This window comes from Antechinus flavipes, chromosome 2 (assembly GCF_016432865.1).
Source record: "Antechinus flavipes isolate AdamAnt ecotype Samford, QLD, Australia chromosome 2, AdamAnt_v2, whole genome shotgun sequence".
Taxonomy (NCBI): Eukaryota; Metazoa; Chordata; class Mammalia; order Dasyuromorphia; family Dasyuridae; genus Antechinus; species Antechinus flavipes.
The window spans coordinates 661955425-661973647 of NC_067399.1; the positions used below are offsets into that span (position 1 = coordinate 661955425).

At 34.6% G+C, this 18223-nt stretch overlaps 1 long non-coding RNA gene across 1 annotated transcript; it reads left to right on the top strand.

Annotated features, from left to right (window-relative positions):
• Positions 1 to 205: 205 nt before the first annotated feature.
• On the top strand, positions 206 to 6300 carry LOC127552123 (uncharacterized). Its single transcript, XR_007951266.1, has 2 exons — positions 206 to 2990; positions 3975 to 6300. It is a non-coding gene; the product is annotated as an uncharacterized LOC127552123 (long non-coding RNA).
• The last annotated feature ends 11923 nt before the right edge of the window (positions 6301 to 18223 follow it).

Consider the following 18223-nt stretch of genomic DNA (forward strand, 5'->3'; position numbering starts at 1 on the left):
TCGGAGGCGGTTGGATGGAGTCGAGGGGAGTCGGGGGTCCGAAAGGATAGGAAGAGCCTGGCAGAAGCCCTGGAGAGGGGGCCGGGGCGGCCTATCCTGGGCCCGTCTTCCTAAGAAGGGTCCGAATGTGCTGGGAGAGTCCGGGGTGGGGGGGTGGAGGTGGGGGGGAGCGGCGGTGGGGAGAGGGCGGTGGGTGGGGGGGGCAGTGGGGGTAGGGTGGTATGTGCGACACAGGGACATACGCACATAGACACACGCACATCAGCACACGCACATCGGCACATACGCACATCGCCACGCACCAGACAGCCAGACATACGCACATCGCCTCAGACACACGCAGACATCCGCATGCAGACATCCGCACCCAGACGCAGACCCCCAGACAGCCGCATCCAGACCTACGCACTTCGCCATCGCCACCCAGAGTCCTGCGCATATCAGACTACGCAGCTCGCTATCCGCATCCAGACACACTCTTAGCCAGACACACACGCAGCCACCTACGCAGCCACATACGCACCCCGGACCGGGGCTGCCGAGCCGGGGGGTGAGGAAGAGGATGGAGATGGATGGTCAGTGGGCGCGGGCAAGAGGGGCAAGAGGAGCAAGCAGCCCTTCGGGGGCTCCGTGAGCTACCTCTGGTTTTTAATTGAATGTTCTTTAATGCTTTTATTTTTCTTTAATTTCTGAGCAGCTTTTTTGGTAGATTGGTTTTCTATGCTTAGAGATCTCTGATTGGATTGCGGTGTTTATTTCAAAAAATGTGTAGAGATGGTTTCTTTTGGCAAAAGGTTTCTTTGTTATAAGAAATGAGCTGAAGGGTGAACGTCATGAGGTGTTTAAAGGGCTAAATGTTCTGTGAAGGAATCCTTTAAATTTATTTTTATTTTCCTGAACGTAATAGATCTAGAATTAAATTGTGGCAGAATTCTAATTATAACAGAGCACTTAAATAATTCTCAATTGTGTAAATGAGGTAAATTGAATTTTTCCCCTCTCTTCACTGAGATGATCTTAGCCTTTGAGTGATTTCAAAAATGAACAAATTTGTGGTCTTTTGTTTTGGAATGATATCTGGTAGCTGAATGAATATTAGAAAATGTTGTTTTAAAATGAAAATATGGATTGGTGCAGTCGTTTATTGTTTACAGATTAGAAAAACATTAATATGTCACTGTCGTTGGCATTATTTTAAGGAACTCTGAAGTAGAAATTTGCCAAATTTTGATTATCTTAGATTTAATTTTCTTTTTTATGCAAATTTAAGATATTTCATGCCTCAGGTAGTGTAAATGTATTATAGATAAAATAGATACATGTTGATATATGATTTGGGGAAGATTTTTTCATAGTACCTTCAAATATGGGCATGAAGCTGAATATTGAATATTAAGTATAAGCTAAAATTATATTGTAGAATATGAAAATTATGTATTTCTTCATGCAGACCATTAGAATGTTGGTTGAAATAATGCATTTATACTACTTGGAGTATGACAGTTGTCTAGAACACCTTGGAAGGGTGTGTTGCTAATGTATCTGGCGGCATTTTCTTGAAAAATGAAAATGTTTCTATTTTTACAATGTACCAAATTTCTTTCAGATCTAAACCTGGAACTCAAGGCTATTTCCCATTTTGTTTGTGTGATGGAACAATTTAGGTTAAACAATACAATAATCTGTTTTTCAGAATTCACTAATTAGTGCAGTTTTTTGGTTCGTTGTTTGGCTTTTTTTTATTTTGTTTTGTTTTGCTTTGTTTTGTTTTTTTGCAGGCCTATAAAGATTCAGTGGAAAATGATGGTCAAAGAGGGAAAATTATTAACCCATATAACATGTGATGACCCATCAAAAATGATGACATCAAAAAATTAAGTGGTCTAAAATTTTATATATCTATATGTTTTTATAAATAATTATATATGAGGTCTTACACATGAATTAGAATGTATATGAATCCCTTAATCTTGTCATCATAATATTACTTCCCCCAGACCCCTCCCCTCTCCTTTTCACACCCAAACTCTTAGAAAAATCTATATATTCCTTGACTTGATGTCTCTGGTTCCATTTAGATCTTGCAGAATGATTTCCAGCCACTAACTGGACTCAAATCATTCTCTCCTATTTTGTCAGTGAATTTTTTTTTTAATTTTAGTGATTTTTTTTTAATCTAATAGTTTCTCATTGCCTCCAAAGGAGCTGTCCTATATTACAAAATATTTTTTTAACCCAAAGCACTAGGAAGAGAAAGATACTCAAAAAAGTAATCAATACAATGAAAAAATTAAAAATACATGCTATATCCCTCAGTCATGGACCACCGCTCTTGCATCTTAAAAAAAAAAAAAAAAAAAAAAAGAGTAATGCTTATTTTTTGTAATTTGGCAACATGATTTCTTTATCACTAACTTTAGTGATCTTTTTTCAGTCCTCATCCTTCTTCAACTGAAACTGCTCTTTAGAATTATCAAGGAGTTCTTAATTGCCAAATTTCTCCCTCCTCCTTCCCTCCCTTTCCTCCCTCCCTTTCTTGAATTCTCTGCAGCATACAGCATTCTTAACCATCATCTCTGCCTGGATATTACTTCCCTTTTCTGACACTGTATTTTTCTGGTTCTCTTCCCACCTATCTCAGTCTCCTTTACTGTATCATCATTCCTGCTTTGATCCTTAATTTTGAGTTTTCCATTTCTCTTTTTCTTCCCTGCTTTCTCTTAGATATCTCCTTTGGGTTCAAAAAACACATCTATTGCCAATGACTCCCAAACCCACATTCCATCCTTCCTTCCTTTTTTTCCCCTCACTATCTTCTTAGCACTCTGTTGTACATGAAAACTTGTACAAAATGAATTTATGATTGTTTCTCCCTACCCCACCCAATCCACCCCTCTTCATTCATTTTACTACCTTTATAGCAAATCCACATGAATCCTCAAGCATTTGGAGCAGTTCATATTATGGAAGACTTTGACTGACTGCCATGGGTAGGAATTTGTCTTTCTAATAGGCTATTGAAAGTCTTTGTGAATTCTTGAGTAGACTGTGGTAACATGATGAAAATTACTGTGGATTACCAATTCTTGTTCTGAGGGCGAGGCTAGAGGTGTGGAGGGAAGAACATTAACTTTGGAGCCACAAGCTCTATTATCTCTCTATAAATATTTATCTTTTTAATATAAGTTAATGCCATGGAAAGATTTTTTTTTTGGCACATTTGAGATAATCTCACTATTTCCTAAGAAAAAAATGCAAATACCATTTTGTTGTTAGCTAGGATAATACTATTTTATATTCCTAAAAACATTTTTGCCATGATGAATCAAAATATGACATTTTAAATGAAGAAAATTCTTTTCATAATGTATTAGAATATGTAGTATCATTCCATCAAAAATTGTCAGCTTATTCTAGATTTAGTTATTGATTAGACATGGATTTTACAGCATTAGAAGGGAATGGATAGATAACATATTCCAATCCCTTCATTTTATAGATGAAAAAATCTAATTCTCAGACTAATGAAGTAGTATTCTAGAAATCAGCGTGATTAATGGAATGTAGAAGATCTCTTGACTCCTTGTCCAACTTGTTTCCATGGCATTATTGGTATATTTAACCTGAAAAATTTTAACAAGTATTTTTTCATGCTGCGGGGTCGGGGGAGGGAGGGGGGGAACTTGTATTTCTAGTGTGTTGAATGATTTTGGTACCATTTTCAAGATGGTGGTTTTACCTTTAGTGACAAGTTACAAATAATAGTCTTAATTTTAAAAAAAATTAATATTTTACTATAATTTTCACACTATAGAATCTTATTAAATAATGGCACATTATTTATCAAACAATTTACTTAAAGAACTGAGAAAGATGATTTATTGTGTTAAAAATGTATAATGAATTATTGAAGATATGTAACTACTGTTTATGATTTTAAGGGTTTGTTTTTCAATTCCTGCTTATACTCACAGGTTCTGAAGTTTCCCCAAACAAGGGTACATCTACTTCGGGGTCTTCTAGAAATACCTTTAAGGGCTTATAAAGGTGATTCTTTAATGTTGTTGGATAGATCGCCCCATCCCCAAAGTGTTTGCTACAATAACAGTTGTGAGGCACGCTTAATATTTCCTTTATATCATAGCTATTCTCTAATGAGCATAGCATCTCATTATCATTTAATTACTTAGTTCCAAAGCACTGATCCTCAATGCCTTATAGGACATTCTCCTTTCTACCACTCAATCCCTGAGGAGAATGGAGTCAAACCTACTATTACATATACTATATATTTATATATAATACTATATATTAGAGATATAATAGTATCACTATTATTCGATATTGGGAGATTAAACGAGATAGCATTTGTCAAGGCTTTAATCCAGTGCCTGGCAAATAGCTGTCACGTAATAAGGGCTTGTTTCTTCTCCTTCCCCTTCAGCGTCATGTTGTCACTCATTGTAAGGCATTTGTCCCACCGAGTACTTCATGATGCAGCATCAGCCTGTTAGAAGCTGATGCCCCCTCCTTAAGTGGACTAGTCTATGACCTCAGAAGCCTCCATTCTGACCTTCCAAGCCCATGATGGTCATTCTCAGACACAGCTCGTGAGCTTCCCGGCTCTCGGGACTGGTTAGACTTAACAAATGAGCTTGTAGCTATCTCCTGTGCTCTTGCACCTAAGGCAATGGCTAACAGATAACAAAAGACAATAGAAGGAGCAGTGGGACCATCTGTTCATTAGCCAGGGGGCAGGTGGTGAAGATAAGGCCCGAGTCTGTTTTCACAGGGCCTACAACTGTAGATCTTGCCTCATTCTAGCACCTCGGGGAACAAAGGCACAAGGCTGGTAAGTGTCATTGCGATACACCACAGTTCATTCAGCTTCACACGGTCTTGTCACCATGTCCTGATGGACTAGAACTAGATGTGCATACTCCAGAGGCCTGTGGAGATCACACCAGCTGCAGCATTTCTCATACTTAATGGTTGGGATACAAGAGATTGCAAAAGAGTATTGAAAATGTTTTGAATGGTATTTGCGTCAGTAAGATAAAAGCACACTCCAACACACACACACACACACACACACACACACACACACACTCTCTGATTAATTTAGAAACGACTGTATGCTTGGACACATAAAATTCTGTTAAAGGAAGGGATAGTTTGTATTATGGGGACTGCTCCATTCAGAATAAGGAGGACAGTTTGACTTAGAATGGATGAAGGCAACTAATGCAGAAACAGTGCTTGAAAGACAGCTTGGGGAAAGAGGAAAAATGTCCTTTTCACGTGGGAGGAGTTTTTATTGGTTGTGTGTGTGCGCACACGCATGTCAGTGTGCCAGAAGCAGCAAAAAGTAATTGGGAGCTTTGTGAACCAGGGTCTTGACTTGGTCAGACCTGAGCTTCAGGAATACAATTGGGCTGCTACTATGTAGAGTGGGATGAGAAGCGCTGGAGGCAGAGAGACATGCTAATAAGCCAATAAGCATGTAATAATTGCCTACTATGTACCATGTGTGGCGCTGATAAGCTCTCAGGATATAAAGATCACTGTATTCAAAGAGCACAGGATCTAATCGGAGAGCCCAGTCAGACAGCTATGGACAAAAAAAAAAAAAAAAAGATGGATATGAAATTAAGAGGAGATAATCAACAGATGGGAAAATCTTAGCATCATGAGGGGATTGGGAAGGGCTTCCAGGGCATGTGTGGGAACAGCCTGAGAAAACTTCTGAGGAATCAGATGATAGCGTGTCTTTTTAAAAGAACAGCGATGAAGGCAATGTCTCTGAACTGAAAAGTTGGGGGGAGGCAAAAAAGGTGCCTCAGAAGTGAATAGAGATTAGAAAGGGGAGAGCTGGAATATGCAGGACTTCGAATGCCTCAGAGAAACAGCACGTGATAGGGAGTGGTTGACATTTATTAGATCTGAGGTTGGTGTGGTTGGATCTGCACTTTAGGAAATCCCTTTAGCAGTGAACAGAGAGGATGGACTGATGGGGTACAGCAAGATTTGTGGTAGGCAATGGACAAAGTGGCAGACTATGGGGATGTTGGTAGCTCTCAAGAGAAAAGAGATGTTAAAAAAGAGCACCATTAACTAGGTGTTAATAATTTTAACTAGGGCATACGACCCTCTGAGTAGAAGAAAAGGAGACGTGTGTGAGATAGATATACATGACTGGATTTAGAGTAAGTGTGAGATGCACTGTACATACATACATACATAAATACATACACACACCTTTTATTCATTTTTTTACGGGTCCATTTAAAAAAAATGTTTTCACTGATCCCTTTTGTATGAACCTTGTAATACTCATTTAAGTGCCTTTTAGAAATCTAAGATATTTTTAAAGGCAACTGCAAAACATCTTTAGATCTCGTGGTTAGCAACAAGATGATGCATAATACCATGTGAAACCTCTAAGAATAGTATTTTAAAAGATCTAGGATATTCAGCTGCTTAGTTGTGGGAGTTGAGTGAACACTATAAGTTCTGTTTTCTCAGACTTAATCGGTTAAGTCTATCATGAAAGAGAGAGGGCTTTGGTCAGTGAAAGTTACTAGGTGAATGACATGACATATCATTTGCAAAAGGAAATCTTTTGCTACAGGTGCTCATTTACCTAAGGACAATGACATTGCTTTCCTTCTAGAGGTAAAAAGGAAAGGATATCCTTTTTGGTTTTTTTTTTTAATTTAAAGGAAAAAAAAACCTTACTCCTCTGTGTTACTTACTTTTGTTAATCTTTATGAAAGTAATCACAAATCACATTACAAGAATATATCCAGAATTGAATACAAAAGATGTGGGTATGTATTGTCCTCTTACAACATCTAAGGGAGATTTTTTTCTTCTTAATTTCTTGCTCCCACAAATATCTTTTGTTATAAAGAAAGATTCTTTTGGTTTGAAAAATCTAAACATGAAAAATCTTGATGACTTTTTAATTTTTTTGCCCATGGCACACTTGTAAATTTTATTGGCATTATTATAAATTTCTCCATGACTTTCTTAAGTCCAAACAATCAACAAATAACTAAATTAAATCCTGAGTAATTGCATTTGCCTATTTTTTTTTTAGGTTAAATATGTGCAGTCCTTTTGAATATATTTCCATAGTTGTTATATGTGTAAGAAAAATCAAAATGAAAAGGGAAAAAAGCTATAAGAAAGAAAAAAAATAACAAAAAAAGTTAAAAAATATTATCCTTCAATCCACATTCACTCTCCATAGTTTTCTCTCTGGATGTGGATGGCATTTTCCATCCCAAGTGTATTGAAATTACCTTGAACCACTTCATTGGTAAGAAGAGTCAAGTCTATCCCAGGTGATCATCACATAATCTTGTTGCGATGTACAATGTTCTCCTGGTTTTGCTCACTTCACTTAACATCAGTTCATGTAAGTTGCACCAGACCTCTCTGAAAATAGCCTGCTTATTATTTCTTACAGAACAATAATACTCCATTACATCCATGGAGCATAATTTATTCAGTTATTCCCCAACCGAGGTGCAGCCACTCAGTTTCCATTAAGAAAAGAATATTCTTAATGTAACATTTGAATGTAAAAAAGATGAAGTAGAGACCTAATGCCTAATCCTTTAGTATAGATCTTAGTTTGAAGGCTTAATTCTTTTGTTCTCACTTTAAATATTACTTTTTTAAAAGACTCTGATTTAAAAAAAAAGTATGTAATTCAAAGATATATATATATATATATATATATATATACACATACATACATAGTATATAATGTAAATATAGGTCTTCCTATCAGGGTATCTTTACAATCTTACACAAAAAATATAAGTAGCTACAGTTTAAAAAAAAAAGTAGCTACAGTTAAAAAAAAAAAGTAGCTACAGTTTAAAAAAAAAAGTAGCTACAGTTTTTTTTTTTAAGTTAAGTACAGTAAAGTATATTTCTTTTAAAGAAAGCAGAACTTTGAATTTGACTTTTGAGTGGTAAAGGTTTTAATTATAAAACTGAAAATATAATTTTCTTATCTACATGATGCCCAGTACCTTCATTTGAGGGGAGTTCTAATAAATTTAACTATAATAAAATATTACTGATTTTTGGTGTCTGATAGACATTCATTGTGATGATAGATACAAAAAAGCTAGGAAAATTTCAGCAAATACTATAACTTTTTAAAGGCTAAATTTAAATGTGCTGTGTCAAAAACCAGGGACTGACTCACTCCTTTCTATTTTCTCTTCCCCTACCCCCAAACAAAACAAAACAAAACAAAATAAAATAAAATAAAATAAAATAAAAAACACTTGAAAGGGAAGTAAGGAAAGAGCCTTCAATTTAATAATATTTCAACTATTCTTTGAAGGTGCCAGGAATTCTATCCCAGGAGGTGGGGGGCTGTAGTAAGACCTGAGGGCTGTATTAAGGAGAGTGATGCACAAAAACCCTCAGAGACCTCACAGGTTCAAGCAGAACAGAACCACTTGGGTAGGATAGGACTCTGCTTTCTGAGGCTCAGTTCATAAAATGAAACTTGCCTTGTTGCTTCTTTTGTTTGAGGGGGGGTGGTATTGGGATATACTTGTACATTCTCAGGTGGGTTTACTGAGTTATTTTGTTTCTGTTTTCCTTGCCTAGGAGAATTCATTGAACATTGGAAATGACAGAACAGAAAATAGGCAACAGAAAATTGGTGTCCTCTGTAAGAAAGGAGAGGAAGGGAGGAACATCTAGTTGCTTTTGATAAAATTCATATCACCGGCCCAGATGAACTTTCATCTGAATACTAGAGGAAAAATGGCAAATTAACATTGCTGACATACTGTATTGTAATAGCTGATATTTATTTGAAAGATTATGGAGAACAAGAGAGTTATTCCTAATCTAGAGAAAGATAAATATTCTGATTTTTTTGGGGAGGGGGGGAGAAATCCAGGGAATAGTATAGAGTATGAAAGCTTATAGAATGATAAGCTTGATGTTAATTCCTAGAAAAACATTTATAAAGAGGGATTAATACAAAGATGATTTAAGAACATTGATAAAAGGTTTTAGCAATCACAAAGCTAGCGTAGCTTAATCAAAGACAATACTTGACCAATTTTATTTCTTTTTTTGGCAGGGAATTACTCTATATATGTTACAAGATCTTAGCTAAGCATTTGGTAACGTATTTCATACTATTCTTTTGGAAAAGATGGGTAGAGATGTGGGAAACATGCTAATACTGTTGATTGTATTTGGAACTGGTTGATTAGATCCAAAGTATAGTTATTATTTATAACTGATATTATTTTGACAGGTGGCCTCCAGCAGAATCCTGTAGTAGGTATATGTTTTTAACCTTGTGCTGTTTTTGAAAATTTGAAATTACTTAGAAGTATAGCTCAAAATCTTAGATTTACAGGTGACACAAAGCTAAGTTTGCTGTTCAGTTGTTTTTCCGTTTTGTCTATGTTCTAGACCCTGTTTAGGATTTTCTTGGCAAAGATTCCAAAGTGTTTTGCCATTTTCTTCTCCAGCTCATTTTATAGATGAGGCAATTGAAGCAAACGGTATGAAGTAATTTGTCTAGGATCACATAGCTAGTAAGTGTCTGAGGCTGGATTTGAACTCAGGAAGATGAGGCTTCCTTACTTTAAGCCTGACATTCTATCCACTGTGCCACCTAGCTGCCCCTAAAAAACTGAGATGCAGTTAACACCCTGCATGGTGGTGTTGGGATTCGAACAGATTTTGACAGGCAGATCAAATATGATAAAGCGCTCCAGAGATGAATGTAAAATCTTACATTAAGATTCTGAAAATCATCTTGAGAAGTACAAGGTGACGGGAGGCAAAGTCAGACAGCAATTTGTTGAAGTGAGTGTAGAGATTTTAGTGGACTGCAGGGTAAATCTGTACCAGGAATAGGCATTATTTTAGGATAGTCACAAGAAGTAATGGGACTTTAGATTAGAGCTTTTTAAAACTTTTTCCACTCACGACTCTTTTTAGACTGAGAAATTTTTATGTGATCGTGAATATTATAGGTATATAAGACATTTGTTGTTAATAAGTCATAACTTCATGTTATCCCATACACATTCAGTTATGAGACCCCCATATGGGGTCATGAACCCCAAAGAAGTGATTGGCCCTCTACGTTTAGTCTTGGGCATTCTATTTGGGGAAGGACATTAGAAAGTTATTCAAGATCTCAGAAACTTTTTAGGAGTGGTTTTGAGGAGGAAGTAAGGATGTTGAATATACAGAAGAAGAAAAAATTCAAGAAAGTATTCTGAAGTACTTGAAGATTTTTATGTAAAAAGAGGCTCTTTTTAGCTGTAGAACACAGAATCAAGAGCCATGGTTGAAAGTTAATTAAAAGGAATAGCAAGTTTCGTGTCAAGAAACTGTTGCTAAAATTTAGAGCTGTCCAGAAACAAACGTTACTTCCTCCAGAGAGTGGATTCCTACTCATTGAAAATCTTGAAGCAACTCTTCATGATCACTTGACCAAACATATTAAAATAGGCATTTTTTTAGGTGTGAATTGAATTAGATGACTGTTAAAAGAACCCATCAAAAGGGAGGGGGTCTTAAAATGAGGAATAAGAAATAACAACAGGTAAAGACTGAAATTACCATTGATTTCAAGAGGAAGAAAACTCACATTTTTAAATAATAATTTAAAATTTTTTAATTTAAAAATTATTTAATTTTAAAAATTATTTTGCTAATCTAAAAATAAACCAGCAAGGAAACAGTAATGTCAGAAGGAAATATGGCCTCTAGATCATCTAATAAGTTTAGGTCTCTTATGAATAAATACTGCAAAACAAAGGGAAAAGATTCCACAATTGTAGAGACAATACCATGTGGAATTTGAGGAGAACATGGAACCACAAGACAGTGTTCCCGAGTTAGTTTGAAAGAGAAGTGAGAATTGTGGGAACACAGTTTCTAAAACAACTGAAAGGAGAAATTAATTGGCAGAAGAGGAAAATTCAAATTCTTAGTAAGTCTCACTAAAGTAGAAAAAAGGACAACTGATTGACAGTGCAAAGGAAGAGCTAGTGGAAGAGATGCAAAAAGCAATATAGCATTAAGAAAAAAATGCTTTCTATTAAAGCAAAGCATATTGATTCAGAAGACAGCTGATTTTAGAGGTACCCTAAGGATTATAGGTGTCCCAGAATTAGTTAGGATCCATTTGGGAAGAGGGTGCATTTTAGCAAACAAATTGTGTAATATTAGAATTAATTTTCACTTGATGATTTGATAGAATTCAATTGTGAAGCCATCTGATCTTGAAATGTTTTTTTTTTAATTGAAAGTTCATTTGTGATTTGTTCAGTTTCTTCATTTAGAAATTGTGTTAAATTGTGATATTTGTTTGTGATGAAATATTGTGGTATAAGAAATAACAAGCTCTATGGTTTCAGAAAAATCTGGGAAGCATTATTTAAACTGGTGTAAAGTAAAGTGAGCAGAACCAAGAGAGCATTATATATAGCAACAGCAATATTGCCATATTGTAAGAATGATCAACTGTGAAAGACTTAGCTATTCTGATCAAAACAGTGATCTAAGACACTTCCCAAAAGATGCCTGATGAAAAAGGCTTATATCTCCAGAGAGAAAATTAGTGAACTCTAAATACATATTGAAGCATATTTTTTGCTTGTATTTGTCTTTTTCTTTCTTTTTTTTTAATCTCTCCTGTATTTTCTTCTCCAATATGGCTAATGTGGAAATCTTTTTGACATGACTTCACATGTATACTTGACATATTGCTTACCTTCTCAAGGGGGAGGGAAAAGGCAGGAGGGAAGTATAGAATTTGGAACTCAAGATTTTAAAAAATGTTTTTAAAATTAAAATATAATTGGAAATATCTAATTTAAAACTTTTAAAAGTAATTGGGTTGTTTAAATTTTTATTTTGTTAATTTCAACATTTTATATTTTTATAAATATTTCATTAAAGTTGACATTTAAATTGATTTATTGACATGTGTTTAGGCAAAGTAGTTTCAAGTATCTTGTACTTTTTCATTTATTGTCATTTGGTTGGTTTTTTTTTTTTTTTTTTGCTACTGGTAATTTGGTTTTCTTTTCTTTTTTTTTAAACTTTAATGACTTATAGCCAATTTAAAAAAAAAAAAAAAAAAAAAAAAACCTGGCTCCTAGTTTTATTAATTCAGTTTTTTGTTTTAAATTTTAACTTCTTTTTTGATTTTTCATTGTTGGCTTTAGTTATTAAAATTTATTGGTTTACCTTGTTATCAGCTAGGTGACAGCATCTTGTTTATGGAAAATCTGACTTCAGTGTCATTTTCAAACACTTATTACCTGTTTGTCTCTAAGCCATTCACTTAATTTAAAATTGATTTATTTTGTCTTTTGTTTTCCAATGAGAAATTTTCACAGTCCTCTATTTTTCATTCTTTTTATTTTGCTTTATTGTTTCTTGATATCTCAAAGAGTATTAGCTTCCACTTGCCAATTTTAATTTTTAAGGAATTTCCTGTTTTGCATAACTTAATATGTAGTTTCCTAATTGTAGGTGGAGATAAGGGAGAGAAATTAGAACTCAAAATTTAAAAAAAAAAATGTAAAAAAAAAATGTTTTGACTGTAGCTGGGGAAAAACAGTAAATAAATACAAAAAAAAAAAAAAAAAGAATTAATTTCCTCAGTGAATTTTTGTACCTTTTTCCATTTGCTCATTTCTGCTTTTTAGAGAGTTCTCTTCATTGGATTTTTTTTTTTTTTTTGGCTTCTTTTACCATGTCTTATTCTGTTTTTTAAGATGTTATTTTCTTCAGCGTTTTTTGTGCCTTTTTTTTACCAAGCTGTTGAATCTTTTTCATGATTTTCTATTTCCTGAATTTTAACTCTATATTAGGATGGGGTGAAGGAAGGTGGGGGGAACTGTCCCAAGCTTCAGGTTTTTTGTCCAGCTTTTTTCAGAGTTTATCCAGGGGACATATAAGTGTTTGGTTCTTCCAAGATGATGTAGTCCAAGGAGAGGTGTATTTACTATTCTCCTGGCTTGTGCTCTGCACTGTGAGCAACCACAAGTACTCTTTTCAGCCTTGAAACTGTGACCAGGGTCCCCAGTTTCCTGAAGTTTTAAGTTTGGCTGTGCTAGTGTTCCTCACCCTGAAACTGTGTCCCAGATTTGAGTATTGGCAGTTCAACAGAGTGCCAACAAAGCTTCCTTTGTAATCTCCTCCTGACAAATTGTCGGTGACCCCCTTACTCTCTGTGGGCTTAGAAGTCCAGAACCTAACATTGCTGCCGCAGATTGACTCGCCCTTATGGCTTACTGCTGGTTTGCTGATGTTTGGGCTGAACTCCCAAGAGCTCCTGCTCTCACTTGGGTGCAACATACCTTTCCTGCCAACCTTTTTGGTTGTCTTGGGCTGGAAAATAGTTTCACTTTGTCCTTTGGTGGGTTCTGCCACTCCATAATTAATTTTGAGGCATTATTTAAAATTGTAGGGAAATTTGGGAGAGTTGAAGCAAGTTACTTACCTTTTCTCAGATGCCTTGGCTCTCGCATACAATTATCTTTAAATTTTTTTTATTTTTTTCATTAATTATTTTTTAGTTAACAGATTTTCAGAATGGTTTCCATTTCCCACATTGGATCAAAATCTCTTGTGAATGTTCATTTTTATTTTTTTTTTTATGTTTCTTCTTAGTAATGCATTTTTATTTTGAAGACTCAGCTACTCAAAAAACTAAGCCCTAGTTTTTAAAATTTTGAATATTTATAAGTCTTATATTTCATTGAAAGTTCAATACTCTTTAGTATTATCCTGAGATTTGGTAAATAAGTCACTTTTTTGGAAGCCTGTATTTTTTGCTCTTTGATTTATTAATGATGGTAGTCACTAAATTTTATGTGATCCTGATTCTTGGTACTTAAATTTTTTTCTTGCAATTATAACTATCACTTCAACAAATAAATAAAACTTTTGAGAGGTGGTATGAGTATAATAAAATGCTGGACCTGGAGTCATGGGTTCAAATCCTGCTGCCTTATGCTTTTATACTACCTTGGTATTTAAATTTTAGGGTAAGAATTGATCAGTATTATTTAAAATAAACCCTAAACAATTGTCATCATGTTGCTATGCTACTTCTCACTTTCTGATGATAATTGTGTAAATGGAGTTTGATGTGTGAGATTAGTACAGGGTTAACACTTAAGAAAACCCCAGATCTTTTATTTTGAGCCATGTAGAATGAGTTATATGATAATAGCAGCTGTTTAATAAGCAATTTTTTTTAGCTGTGGCAGTCCATCTGTGCTTAATTTGTGCTTCATCCCTCACCTCTATAGGAGAAGATGGGCAATTTGCTTCTCAGCCTCAGTTTCCCAGTTTATTGAGTCTTAGTTGTACTTAGCCCAAAAGATTGTTGCAAACTTTAAAATTATTATAGTCATTGTTGATGTATTTTACACTTTTCAATCAGTCTGGCTATATTATTAGAAAAAGATAATTTATAATGCTACTTTAAAAAAAATAGAGAGAAAATGAACATTTAAAGTATTCCTTTTTATTTCATCAAGGAGTACTCTTATCTTATCTGTTTTTGTTCCATTTAAGTTCCTTTACAATGTTTTAAGTTGTAATAATTCTCCAATTTTAACCAAGAGTTCAGAACTCCAGTTAGCATTTTTTCATTAAGCAATCAACTCCAAATTCAGTTTGTCCCCCAAAATTAGTACTAAGAGATATTTTTATTGTGTTAAATTTTTCATTATTTTCTAATTGTTTTATTACTGATTAGTATAGTGCCATAAAACATTTAAGATTTTTTTAAAAAACATAATATTTTCACAAATGAAAAATAGCTTTAAACGTTTTTGTAAATAGGTAGGAGCTATAGTTTATGTTAAGGTTAAAACTTCAGGCACCTAGAAGATTTTGAGGAATTAATTTTTTAAAATGTTAAACCAACCAGATAAATATTAAGCTCCTATTTTTCTGGAACCCAAAATTTCACATACCTCTAAAATGTTAATACATTTGATTTAATGAAAACTGGAAAAAAATCCAAGCTATATTCTTATCTGATATTTCATTAAATAATTAATTTCTTTAACTTGTCCTTTAGATCTCTTTTAATAGATGGAAAATTGGTAAATAGGGAGTTATTTTTTTCCTCTTTTTCTGTGACCTTAATATTAACTGTATAATAGGGTCCATTTATTGTATTCATTTCTTTTAGTTTTGTTATGATTTCATCTTGCTCATTTACCTTGTTGTGCTTGACCTTTGATGACAAACATTGTTATTCTAGTTGTATTGTTCACATCCCAGTGATTCTGAGTTCAGATCATCATAATCCAACCCCCTATCCAGCATCCCTTACCCACCCAATTCTTTATTCCCATTCCTGCTCTGTGGGATGCCTATTACATAGGCATTTATATTATTTAACTATCCCTTATCTAAAATTTATTCACTTCCCATTTCTTCCCTCTATTATTAATATTAATTCCAATATAATTACATATTAACAAGAGTATTGGTGGAGGGAGCAGTCATATGTTAATATTAATAATAATAATAAGATCTAACAGATCTTTTACCTCATTAGATGGACAATGAGAATCCAGGCTCAACTTTATTCCACATGACTACTAAAAGTAAGAATTTATTAAGAATAGGTTTATAGAAAGTATATAAATAAATGCTGATAGAATATTCTTTCTTGGAACAGCTAGGTGGTGCAGTGGATAGAGCACCAGATCTGAAGTCAGGAGGACCTGAGTTCAAATTTGACCTCAGACACTTACTTCCTATCTCTATGACTCTGGGCAAGTCACTTAATCCTAATTGCCTCACCCCCCCCCCCCCCAAAAAAAAAAAAAGTATTCTTTCTTACAGGTAGCTTTATGGCTGGCACAGTGAAAAGGATGCTGGGCTTAGAGTCAGGCAGACTCATTCTAGAAACAAATGTACTTTCCCATATGAAATGCCAGATGCTTGGGGAAAAAAAAAATTTTTTTAATTGCTTTTATTTTTTTACTTAATTTCCCAATTAATTTTCTACCATCCTCCAAACTGAGGACTTATCCTTTATTTAAAAAAAAAAAAAAAAGAATACAAAACAGGCAAAAGAAAACAAAACATTAACTGGCTAACATCACTTAGATCTGATGGTAGATAATTGTCTACTTCTGCCTACTTCTTCAAATAATAGGAATAATCTGGTCGCTATCATTAATGTAACCATTCTGTTTCATTTTTTTTCTTTTTTCCGATTACATTATAGATGTTTTGAGTATATTGTTGTCCTTTTAGCTTGCTTCATTTATAAAAGCCTCCCCATCCCTCTTTGTGTTCTAAATAGTAATTATTTCTTATGTTCAATAACATTCTATCATAATCATGTTGTACAGTTTATTCAGTCATTTGATGATCTATATGCATTTACATTATTTTCAGCTCTTAGTGGCGAGAGGTAGTACATCTATAAATATTTTTATGGGACTTTTTTTTTAATGGGACCTTTCCTTTTGTCATCTTCTTATGGGTGGTATCTTTTAGTCAAAGGATATGGACTATTTAACATCTCTCTTTTCATAATTGGAAATTTTCCTGAATGAGTAGACCAATTTATAGTTCTAATGGTATGATATTATGCTTGTCTTTTCACAGCACTTTCAACACTGTTTAATTTTTTTGCCATCTTTGCCGATTAGCAGTGTGTGAGCTATATAACCATGGAGTTGTTTTGGTTCGTATTTGTTTTATTAGTTGTCATTGAGAACAGTGTTTAATTAAAGTTCGTGTATTATTTTTGCAGTTCCTGTGACATCTGTGACATTGACTAATAGTTCTTGGTCATAGATGTTTGGATTACTTCTCTGTGCTATTTGATGCAGCAGAGGTAGTATGTCACAGTGTGTTGAAAGCCTATAAGATAGATTGACTATGGGATCTGGTTCAATTCACTTAACTCTTTGCTCTAGTAAGCATGTGAGTTTTTAAAGAAGGCTCCAACCTTTGTTTATGGAAGGTGTTTCCTTATGTGGGAACTTACTTTATGAATGAATTCATAGGTCCAGTCCCATTTGATATAAAGGTTTCCACTGTCCCCTGCCACCACTTCCCCCAGTACTTGCTTCCTAGCTTATTCTGATTGTATTGCTTTTATTTGTACAAAAGCTTAAATTTCATATAGCCTCTGGTCTTTTGTGATTATCTCTGTCTCTCTTTTGATTAAGAATTCTTCACTTAGCCATAGTTATGAATGGTATATTTGATCTAGTTCTCTTCAGATCTTTATCATTCAGGTTGTTCATCCATTTTGTATTTGTATTCTCTCTTGGTACTATGTTGTTCTAAAGCTAATGTTTGACAAAGCACTTTTCAGCTCATCCAACAGTTCTTTCCAGATATTTCTTTTCTAAATAACTTGTTTACAACTTATCAACATAGGTTGTTGCTAAACCTTTTAATCGGGTATATTTTGTTTCTTGTCTCCCATTTGTTAGGCTTCAAAGACCTGTTTCCTCCTGTTCCCCCCTTCGACCAGGCTCTTCTCTCGTGAGCAGGAGCATCCGCTTATTTGTTCTTCATCGTAGGAATATTGTTTACTTTTTCCTAATCTCGCTCATCTTTCTTCCTCAGTTAGATAGGTTACCATATAGTACTGTTTTGTTTTTCAAAATGGAAACCCCCTTCAGCTCCTCTTCTTCGTCCTTTGAAGAAATGCTGAGTAGCATCCTGTAAGGAGGAGATGATAGTCCCTCTGTGTAAACTGCCCTGGTCAGACCACATAGCGCTGTGACCTCACAGCTGGCTCCAAGTATTTCAATGACTATCATGTGACAGAGGGATTCTATTTCTTCTTTTTGGCCCAATTAGGCTGGATAATAATAGCAACTTCCTAAAAATTTGAGCTGTCCAAAAGTAGACTAGGCCACCTTGTGACCTAGTGGGTTTTTCCTCATTGCAGAGGCTGAATGATCACTTGTTAGGTTAGAGTAGGGATTCCTTTTCCATTATAAGCTGCATAAGATGGTCACCTAGATCCCTCCTTATAACAAATTCTGTGACTGGATTTATTCCAACAGAATTTTACTATATACTCTTCCTAAAGCATGGTACTAAGTGCTGAGAGTATTGGAGCCTAAAAGAAGGGAATCATATTAGAAACAGTTTACGTAAAAGACACACAAAACTAAACCTTGTAGGTTTCCAAGAAGTG